Genomic DNA, 11,760 nt, shown 5'->3' with positions numbered 1-11,760 from the left:
AGGCAACTGCAGAAATCTCCTTCCTCTATGAGATACGCTATAAAGGTTTTATTACAACTGTTACATAAAGTGATACAAATGAACTGTATTTTCTCTTGAAAAATGCAATCCAGAAAGGCCAGCAAAATATATTCAGGACATAATGGATGTGTGCAGCTCCTGACCTTCATAGATCTTAAGTAGCACAAAATGTTACTGTTTATTATTGATAAAACTTGTTTAAAGCTCCAGGAGTCTCTCAAATAGCTTAAAAATATGAAAACTATGATTATTTTACTTTGGTTAGCCAAAATCAAGCTCTTCTAGTACAATTCCTACTCTCCCTTGAGGTCCCTGAACTCAGAATGTGAGGAGTCTGGAGTACTCTCTCCCTACTGAAACATGAACCCAAACGTAAAGAGTACCTGTTTTTCCAAGTGATTCAAGACTCCTAATTGCAGGTTAAGTTTTGGCTAGTTAAGACAGAGTCCAAAAACTTTCTGCAGGCTGAAGTAATTTTTGTCTGGAAAAAATTATTGAAGAATAAGAAAAAAAAGAAATAAGTATCATAAAAATGTTGCATCAGTCTGGGTTATGTCAGATGAGTTATGATAAGGAACACTGTCTGACATGAAAAATCACATTAAATTAAAAATAAAATGAAAGCTAAAATGTGTTTGGTTGTGGGTTGGGGTTTTTTTTCCCCAAAACTCTGGTATGCTTTATTTCAGTTACTGGAACCGTGTTTTTTACCTTCTTTTTATGGCCTATTTTATAAAAGGTAGCTGGTACTCACAAAAAATTTTGGGACCGTTCAAAACTTTTCACAGTTAATTAGTAATGCATGTAGCAAAACACCCGCCCTACCTCTGGGCTTTGGGGGTTGCCCTGGTTCACTTGTAACTGATTTATTTTTTAAGGTTGTCTGGCACATCTCCACCCCAGCTGCTTCCAAGAAATTTCAGCCCAGCGTCAGCTGGGAAAGATCAACTTCACATGCTGACATACAGAGGCGGCCTTAGGAATACTGGGGCCTCCGGTGGGAGGCGTCAATGGGAATCTTTGCTCTTTTTGCTGATCCAGGGATGCAGTATCTGCCACCATACAGGACATTATTTTTTAGCATTTTCCTTGAAAGAACACTCATCTGATTACTACACTATGTTTTAACTCCATCAGAAACAGAAGTGTTATCTTTATCAGATTTGTGTCTCATTATGTAGGGCTGAACGGGCAATGGTTTTTGCAGGCATTCAAAACCATGGTAATGACTTATGAGCCTCCAAGAAAGTAATGCTATTTTATGGGCTGCTTAAAATTTACAGAATACAACAGGCTAGAGAATGATTCTGATATCTTTCCTTATGTCTGAGTAATGGCTTACTCTGCAAGTCTGCTGCTGAAACTGACAGCCACAAATCCTAACACTTTTCCTAGGGATAGATGGCTTTATTTCCTCATGATTATCTTTATTCAGAACTTTCCTGAAAAAAAAATTGTACCATGTTCTCTCCTTCATTTTTGTTCCTCTTAGGCTGCAAATAAATTTTGTCACTAGCCTTCTTCTGTGAGCTTCCATCTGGTGCCCTTCCATGCATTTCTAAGAGCATCTGAACCGAAAGCATCTTATTATTTACACAAAACACTGTTTTTAAAAATTGCAGTATCTAATTGAGTCCATTTGTAAAGGAAGAAAACGTACCTAATTTTAAGGTACAGCACCTGATTCTACTTAAATTCAGACAGAGTACGCAAAACCACCCACTGCAAGATATAAGCTGGCAGTGAATTCTACCTCTTGGTTTACCTTTCCAAATTTGTGCAGCGAGCTGAATGTTTGAAAGATTTTCATCCTCTAGTTACAGGTTTGGTTTGATCCAAGTTTAGAGGATCCAATGGGAAATTCTGTGGTTCTTTTTTTAAAAAACAAACCTTCAACAACCTTTTTCTTCACATACATAGTCTTGGAACAGCAATATGAAACTTAATTTGTTTCAGAAGTGGAGGCAATAATAAAAAAAGAACCTCAACTTTAATACAAAGAAGAAAACTGGGTGTTGATAGCACATCAGACTTATGATTAAAACAATATTCTTAGAATTTTTCATTCTCCAACTAGAGAAGATGAACAAGAACCCCACAGCTTAGTTATGCAACATTACTCAGATCAGCTGTTACTTTAGGTTCAACTGTATTCAGATACTTATAGCAAGAGAACATTCCCAACCCACACAGAGACAGAGACTGTACTTTGTTAAGATAGCAGACTTGTTATGTTCCATTCAGCTCAGCACCATTAAACTTCTGGGTCTAGCTTTTGCTGTCTGCCGCCACGATTAATATCTTACTATTTTCTTCCTACTCTATGGTTACATTTCAAGAATTAAATGATCATTCAGAAAGTTGGCTTCAGTTTATGAGCTGTTAAACCTAAGAGAGATACAGTACATCAAAATGAAAAGAAATAGTCAAAGTTATAATCACTAATGTTAACTTTGTCCTTGGAGTCTTTATCACTTGGCACATGTAATGTGCACCCATTCCTGTTACAATAATTCACTTCTATAGAAGAAGATTATTTTCTGTGGAAGACCCAGGGGATACATTTGCATTGTTTTGTGCTTTGTGAGAAGGTGGACTGAGAACTCTGGAAACAGAAATCTTGCATTCACACCCCGGATGTCTGTCACTGATGGATGAAGTGAAGTTGTCCACACACTACCCATTAGCAGAGCCCAGGATGGATTTGGAGGCTGAGTGACAGCTCAGCTGTTGTGCCATTTCAGTTTTTCTCCCCATCATTGAAAACCATCAAGGAAGGAAACTGGTAGGATCAAATTAAATGTTGGTTGGATAATGCCATTGCCACAGACACCCATTCTCTTGGATCCTGGCAAGGAGCCTCTACCTCCCTTCACACTCCTAAAGAAGCATCTGATGAGGGCAGGAATTCCCAAGCAGCTTCAGCCTAGACCTGGCTAGCTGGGCTGATTGGAAAGCCTTTTCCCAAATATTACTTTTTTTTTGTGAAAATAATTCCTTAACCAGGAATCTTATATGAGGATTTTATTTGGCATAATAAGCTTTTCTGTGTATCTGAAGAAAAGCTCAGTCATGTTTATTCTTCCTAAATTTACAAAAAGCTAATAATTGTCTAATGTTAATGCTAATAATGTCATTACCAGCATTGCTTCTTATTGTGCTGTCACTCGCTCTCTCCTTACGTTACCTGTATTTTTTTTTCCACATTTTTAATTTTTATTCACCTAATATATGCATACAGGTACAAAGTTCAGGAAAATGTAACAATCAGCTGAGAAATACTCACCAGACAAGTATTCATGCACTCTTGTATCACCTGACATATGGTGAACAAGCTGATGAATGACTCAGGATTTAAATGGTAATTACCATTCATCATTATAATAGACTTGCTAATTCATAAATTCTTGGTAAGCCAATTTTCTATAAAAAGGTTAATAATAAGAGTGGAAAAGAAAGAAAAAATAGCCCTAGTGTGATAAAAAATGTAAAAGCTAGAATATCTTCACTGCCACATATACCTTCTAATGATTGAATAGTTTTGCACCAAAATGGTTATTGACGCAATACTACTTTCTGTACCGGGGCTTTGATGGAAATAAGGGTAGACAGAAAAATCCAGGACTTAATTGCCCAAGGAGGAAGTTGAGGTGTGTCAGACAAAGACAAAAGAACTAAGGCAGGCAGGAATCCCTTCACTCATTTCCTAGTTTTATAGTACTTGGTGACAAAGTCGCGTTCTCAGAACCACTCAAAGCATACTGTATGGGAATGTTCCCTGAACTCTTAAGTGGTACTGTGAGAAATGCATTGAGCCAGCCGTCATATCTGATCTGAAGGCATCTTACCACCAGTAGCATCATTGACTCTTCTGTTGGGTCCTCTGAACATAAAAAACGTTGTTTCTGCTTGTTAAAATAACAACCAAAAAAAAGAGGAAAAAAAAGAAAAAAAATATTTGCTCATTTTATGATCTTTATATGGTAGATCACTTTGAACTGTAATTTACAAACCCTTTGGAAAACAGCAATGTAAACTGGAAAGAACACAGGCAACACTGAAGTTCTATCTATCCAGTGCTCAATACAGCACTTATTCCCCTTTAGATAATGTACTTAAATATACACAAATGCAAATACACCTTCCACCTCTAATCTTCATGGAGCCACACCCTTTTTATCACAAAACGCCAATATAGGAGAGATCTGATTGCCCCACCAAGTCATGTAGTTTCTCTGTCCACCTACATCTTCCTACTCCTTGCCTGAGCACCAGAGATGGGGAAACTACTACACATTACATAGTGGACATACTTTTTACTTCAGATGCATAAGACAAAGGAGACTAGGGATGGAGAAAACATGTATCTGTTTGCAAGGGACTGAGGGTCAAGAGGAGGGGAGAATAATAGAAATTATGCATGGAGACTCAGTGTCTTTTCTCCTCAACCCCAATACTGTTGTGGACATGCAGGGGAAACCAAAGAGATCTCCATGTTCAGGGAAATCAATAAGCCATGTTTAAGTTGAGTTTTTGATCATTTTAGCCTGCATTTGGACCCTTGCAGGGAAACTTGCCATTTCAATCTGTTGCACATTAGGTATCAGGCTGATTGGACAGATATTGAGTATTCAGGAATACAGCATATGGAAAGGGAAAAAAAAATCAAGCCAATTCTATTGTAGACTACGTAACACTATACTTGGCATTATGAATAATACTTAAATTTGCTACAATATACTGTATGTTCACAAAAGTTTATAAATGTGGGTAATCTTGCTGACTGCTTTCTTGCAAACCAAACAATTCTAGCAACAGAATATGGAATTCCTGACAAGCCAGACTTTCTTTAGCATGCATTTTCATTTTCTCTTTTTTTTTTGTCTCTTTTGCACACACACACATTTTAAAATTTAAGAACTTAATTAAATTAAAAACTGGATGTTAAAACCCAACTTGTACCACAAATTCAGGGGACTTTTTTTAAATCAACAAAAGTTTAAAGATATGTCAAAAGTTTCTAAATATGTTTAGAGCTCCAGATTTTAATCAAAATACTTAACTATGGAAACAAAGTTGCAAAATGTTAAAATGTGCTCTGCATGAGGAATGATTTTCAGAGTGTGTTTGTATTTGGATGATTTGCAAAAAACTTAATTCAGTTGTGCTGATAACAACAATTAGGCAGTGTGGAGATTATAAAGGATGCAGTAAGAAGATATCTATGAGCTTTTTCTTCTTATTTGCTTGACAGGATATAACAGGACAATGTATATAAAGCAAAACCAAAAGCATACACTATAACTCCAAAGCAAAAGAAAGAAATAGAAGTCAAATACAGAAGTAGGGCAATTAAGGCATCATTATAAACCATTGGTTCATGCCTAAAATTAAGATGCTACTACATTTCAAGCTACGCTACCAAGCTAAATACAAAGTCCCAGAATACCATGCATGTTTTCTTTCATACAAAAGTGATCAAACTAATTTACAGTTGCAGTAAAATAATTTTAACACTGTATTTCAGAAAGAAAATATATCAAGACTTTATACATTTGCATGACTTCTGTTCTAGTTTCTGTATATGCTAAACCAAAAGATTAAAACATATAGTATGAAATGCCATGATTAACAAGTACCACCATGGGGTTTTTTGTTTTCCTGGGGATACAAAGCATAAAAATAGGTCAACCTTTGGGTCAGCTGCAATGGGGAGTTAAATTGGAATAGAATGAATCAAAATGCTTTTGCTCAGCCAACTACATACTGAACAATTTAGTATCCAACTTCCCTAACTAACTTTTTTGTCATAAATCAAAATATTTCATTTTATAGTTTAAAGTTAGTCTTAGCATTAGGTATAAAGAGAAAGGAAGAGAACAGCACAAATACCCATGAGATATATATACTAGTAAGGTCACACATCCAGAGACACCTGTGACACCACAGTAATCACAACAGTCAAGCTCTGGTGGATTATAAAGTCACTGGGGTGACACAGAGGCATCTTTTGATTCAGTTTGTTTGCACCATGCTTTTTGGTCCTGGTTGTCATATGCAAAATACTCTTTATGATTACTGAGAAGAATATGTCCCCTTGCTGATCTGTATTTTGATATCTTGGAAAGCTCAGTTTATTGAAGATTTTTGAATGAGATCTTTATAGGGTTTTAGGCTTACATTGCAGATTTGGGATAGAGCTGCTATTGCTGAACAGTGGGATACAGAAATGATGAACTGACGTTAGTATGTAGGTCCACATGGTTGCCATTAGATAGAAAACCTGCTTTAAAGTGACTCATTCACTAGCTTTACTGTTTTCAGGGTTAAATTCTAAAAGTGGCCAATTTTTCCCAGAGCTTGAATACTTGAAACTCTCATGAATTTACTGCTAAACATCAGTTATTGAAGTTGATGGAAGATGAATGTAAAGGTTTGGCCTCAAAGTCTGTGTTACTCTTATGGAAATTTTAAGAAATGAATGTGAAGTTGTGTGACTTTAGGCATATTTGAGGTTTTATATCACAGCTTTTCCTATGCTTTTACTGTAGAATTGTATATTGCTTTTGATGGATCCTTTTTTAACAGATATATATTCTTTTTTGTAATAAGGTTTTCTACTTGCTGATATTTTGGAAGAAGAGACTAGCATAAGTATTTCTAGCTGTAGAAATAGTTATTTGCTCCACAGTCAGCAAACCAATGTTCTACTCTTTATCATGACCTTCAGAAAATATTCTCTTTCTGCCACTGTATAAATCTGTGAGGTGCAGCTTGTGCAGAACTGGCCCCACCCTTTACACCTGAGTTTTAACTGCCACGGCCTAGTTAGCTAGGACGGTGACAGCAAAGTCCACAGGTCGTAGGTTCTGTAAGAGTGTCCTTCTCTTAGATGGAAGACAGTACAAGGCTAGGCAAGCTCCATCATCCCGGGTCTGAAGGTAGGAGTTTTCCTTCTCTTGAGGAAGGCCTGTCTTCGTTAACAAAGATTCTGTACGAGCTTTAACCACACACCTACTGCGCAGGCTCGAAGGGCTCACTCTCTCTTGTCTGTATGGACAGGCAAGGGTCAAAACGGTAGGTGACAAGGTGTATGGGAAGCTGCAGATCCAACGCTGCATGTGGGTGGACCAGAGCATGGGTAGCTCAAGATTGCACAGGAGATGACTGTCCTGGTCGGACACTTCCTGATTGCCTAAGCACCCTTTTTTTCCAACCAGATTTGCATATCCCACATTCCCTTGGCCATCGTGCCATAAGCGTGGTTAAAGCCCTTCCCAAATCTTCTCTCGCAAAGCCAAGCAACATAAATCTGTAGCCATTTCACCTTCTGTGTGTGCAGCTCTACTCCAAAAAGCTACACTAGAACAACTTACACATAAGGTGCCGATGGTGACTGTAGGTATGGAAGAATTTCATGTAAGAGAGGTGAGCCAGAGTAGAAAAATAGATTACCAAGGAAGGAATTTCTTTATGTCATAAATAGAATGGTGAAAAGTAATACAGAACAACTGATGACCATGACTTTTATCATAAGAAGTGAAGAGATCAAGCAGAGATTAAAAAGACCAAATGAAATACTCTTTTATCTAATGTATAATTAAATCAGTGAACTCATTGCCAGGGGATATTGTGAAGGCAAAAACTCTAGCAAACCCATAAAAAAGTCCAGTAGATTCTTGAAATGAAGAACCATGGGATCAATTAAACATATTGATGTACCTACTGCCTCCTGCTAAGGAAATCCCCCAACCAGGAGCTGCAAGACAAGGAAAAGGTTCCAAAATCATTATCACTCTGTCTATTCCCTGCTTGTGGATATTTTTTGTAAGTCCCTGTCTAGTTATTTTGAGAGGAGGAATCCTGGATTACATGGCTATTCATTCTGATGCATAGCAAGTTTTATGTTCTTATTTTGGCAAAGTTAGAACTTCTTTTTCGATAGAAAAATAGAAGACTTTTCTATCAAGATAGGGGATAGCATTTTGTACCCAATATCTCACAGGCAGCCAAGGTAACCCTCTAGAGCCTCAGTATACTACTACAATAGAGATCAGTAAAGAATTCCTGTAATATTTGCCTTTTCCCCTCCCATTTGTTATGTTTTTTAACCTAGCCCTGACCAGTACTTACAGATCCAATAAATTACTACACGACAAGAATGAATGTCCCTCACAGCAGATATTACCTAGAAATCAGTGGACACTAGATCTGAACAAACGTTAGACAGACACACACATTTCTGTTGAACCATGTAAGTCACTATCCCAACTGATGGGATGTGAGTTGGGAGTCTCACATCCTGATGGTGATGGGAGTTGAAACCAAAATATTCACTCAAGCTTTAGAGTTTTCCTTGCATAATGTATAGCCTAGACATCATTCATTCAAAATTCCCATTTATGTTCAGGCTGCTTCTATAAAAAGCTAAACTTTACATTTTGTCCAAAAAATGTTAGTTCTGCTGTGTTTCTCATAAAACATAGTCTATCTCACTGAACTCACACTTGTAAGATAAGCAGGTCAGAGTGCTGGACCATTACTGGCCAGACTGCTCACACACTCTGTTGCCCACTGTCACCCTCAGACAATGCACAGGATCAGGACGTTGTCTTTCAGGAGCTGTACCTGACATATGACAAGTGCACACCCTGTTTTGGGAGGAAGGAGGTTCAGGAACATGGACATGACATCACATTGCTTTTAGAGACTAAAAAAGGCCTATTAAACATAACTGTTCAGGCACAGCCTCTGTCTACTGTAGAGGGGTATTGTTCCAGTGCCAATTACTTGAAAAATATTTATGTCTCTCAATTGTACATTAACACCATACAGATATTCCTTGTTTTGTGTGGGCTGAATATCATAGATGATTGTGATGGTTTTCCCCAACTTTAACATCTGTTAGTCTCTGGTACTCCTAATTGGCTTCTTTTTTACTGGCAGAGTCTGCTGGCTCCTTAAGTCATTGGCATGAGGGAAAGACAGCCATGTGGAACATTTTTGGGCAGTGCAAGCATATGGTGTGGTGCAAGCCGCAGAATACAGTACTGGTGTTCTTCCTGAAGTTGGTCTTTTAGTCGGATGTGGCTGTTTAATGCTGATGTGTACATTTCTTGGAGAACAGCAATGAAACCTTTTCCAAAAACTGCCGGCCCCACACCTAGCTCAATCCACTCTGAAGGAAAGTACTTTTGGCCTCGAAATTTTTTGGGCTAAGCATTAGTGTTCTTTCATTTTAAAAAGGAACCTAGGGTAGATCCAAACTGTCCCTGGCTGCAAATAAGCAACCATTTTCAGGCACATTTTGATGCTTTCTGAGATAGAAGTCTTCCTGTGGGGTTTTCTTTTTGCTCAAGGTCAGATAACTTTCACAGTACTAACACCATCTACAAGATTTACTATCAGTTATAAAAATAGCTGTGAAATATAGGTTTATTCTTGATGTCTGGAAGTGGGCTTGGTGTTGTAACTGGTCTATAAATAATAAAAGTAAATATCCATGCATGAATACTTTGAGTCATAATGCATGTGCTAAACACACAGTATATGTACCATCAAGTATTTCAGAAATATCTAATATGTTCTGAAATATATATTCTGCTTTTTTCCTTCACCCCATAAACTGAGCAAATGTCTCTGGAGCCATGTGTCTGCACTCAGAGTTTAGTCATGTGCTAGCAAATCATGTGCATGAGAAAACACAAAGGCTTCCATTGCATAAGCCACCTGCTCCATGGATCTATAGCCACAGACACCAGCATTTGTGTCTGGTTTACCATTACCTTTTTGTTCCCTTTCTTTCTTCCTGTGCAGATTTGTGAGGAACTAACACAGGCTCAGCCAGATTATTTAACATGTCAGCCAGGAAAGTTGAGCCAGCATGGAAAAGGAAGAGCGAACAAACCACACTGAGTGAAAGGTTAGCCAAGCTTAGTTTTCCCATGGATTAAAGAAGAAGCAGCCAAGCTAACCAAAGTTGTCAATGCAGCTCATGATGAGGGGGATGAACCTTCAAATGACAGCTGTTTTTTTTCTTTCATCACGAGAGTTTAGAGAAATGCTAGATGCACATTAAAATTTCAGGAGAGAAGACATTTTGGAGACTTGCTTATCTTGGAAGATTTTGGATGTCGTTTTGGTTAGAAAATTAAACAGTAATAAAATCACTTTAATGCAGAAATATTAATTTATTTTTTTTCCTGTGGTGATCTCAAGTTCACAATGGTTATTCCCTTGTGATGTAAATCTGTAGTATATATATATATATATAACCTGGGTTTGGCTGACAAAAATGCTTCAATAAATATTTCATCCCATTCCTGCACTGCTTGTCTTGGTATTGAGCATTGAGTTCATAGTCCATATTGGATCATCAGCTTTATGCTTAATTCATCCACAGGAAAAAAAAAAATTCAGTGCAGGCCTTAAGCAGAGAAGGGTTTCTTTGTGGAGTAGGAACACATTTCTGCATGTGTTTGGAGGAAGATCCCTTTTAAACCAAAATAGAACTGATATCTGATGGCATCTGGTTGCATAGTCATGTAGATCTCAGGGTTTTATATGTAGAGTCATGTTCTGCAAGGGCACCATCATAGTTTGGGGCCTTTGGCCTCATACTTAAGAGTGCTGATTGTGCTTAGTGCCCATTCCTGATAAATAAAATTCCTATATTCTCACCATAAAAAGGGCCACCCCTTTGTTCTCCTGATAGCCTGGTGACCCTGAAGGAAGACCTCATAGCTGTTCATAGAAGATGCACTGCATAAAGCTTTAATTATAGTTTCTTTGAAGAACCAATTTCAGCCAAATTCTCCAGAACTTCTTCAGGCAATTCATTGTGTTTGACTCCCATGATATTTAAGAAGTTGAAACTCCTATTCAGCCCAAGCAAGTCAGTTCCACTTTACCTCATGAAGCTTGATGACTTCTCTCCATCTTCTTGGAACATAAGGAACTGTACCTTGTGCTGTACAATGCTTTGTTTCCAAAAGCTTGTCTGAATAGCCATTTCAACACAAGAAGTATTTGAAAACACAGGATCTGAAAATCAACCTGAATACAGTTTTAATTCAAATTATCTGGTAATCACAGCAGCTGATAGTTGCTAATTATGAGCCATAGTTCCAATAAAGACTAAGCTCTGATGGAAGTGTGGATGATTTTCTAGATTAGTGCAGATGCTGCTGCAGTTATGTTGCAGTTCCAGTGACGTTCTCTCTTTTTTTTTTTTCATGAACTGCATGTCTTCCCACAAAAAGGTGTGTGGAACCACTGACAACACAGCAGAGGTATTGAAAAAAAATCATAAATTATGGAAGAGTAAACATAAAGTAGTAATATTTCCCAGTTTTCTTCAACCTTGCTCCCCAAAATCTCCAAATGTTTTTCAGACATGGTTTCAGTGTCATCATACCACCAGTTCATCATCTGACGGAAGGGGAATAAACAGGAGAGCAAGTATGCCTTCTCTGAAATGCAAAGCACCTGTAACACAAAGAAATGAGAACTATAAAAGTTTAACACCTTTGAAGATAAGCCCGTTCATAGACAATATGACTAATATCATCAAGGCCAGTTAAGTACATAAGCATGGGTTTGAATTTCAGCTCTGAAGAGCTGTAATAACCCTGATTCTCAAGGTAATATAAAATCTAAGTCCTTTTGGAGGAAACATAGCTCTGCTGTTGTCTGGAATAAGACAAAGCCCAATGCCTCAAGATTGGCACAGTCAAGATA

At 37.7% G+C, this 11,760-nt stretch overlaps 1 long non-coding RNA gene across 1 annotated transcript; it reads right to left on the bottom strand.

Moving 5' to 3' along the window:
• Window positions 1–395: 395 nt before the first annotated feature.
• On the bottom strand, window positions 396–11,327 carry LOC130600674 (uncharacterized). The gene is made up of 3 exons (XR_008972511.1): window positions 10,932–11,327; window positions 8,527–8,672; window positions 396–502 (listed from the first exon to the last, which is right to left on the bottom strand). It is a non-coding gene; the product is annotated as an uncharacterized LOC130600674 (long non-coding RNA).
• Between the last annotated feature and the right edge of the window lie 433 nt (window positions 11,328–11,760).

This window comes from Pezoporus wallicus, unplaced genomic scaffold, assembly GCF_028554395.1.
Source record: "Pezoporus wallicus isolate ANWC-B61680 ecotype Strahan unplaced genomic scaffold, APGP_CSIRO_Pwel_v1 contig_3858, whole genome shotgun sequence".
In the NCBI taxonomy this organism is placed as follows: domain Eukaryota; kingdom Metazoa; phylum Chordata; class Aves; order Psittaciformes; family Psittacidae; genus Pezoporus; species Pezoporus wallicus.
The sequence above is the reverse complement of the archived record's forward strand: the minus strand, read 5'-3'. Positions and strand labels throughout refer to the sequence as shown.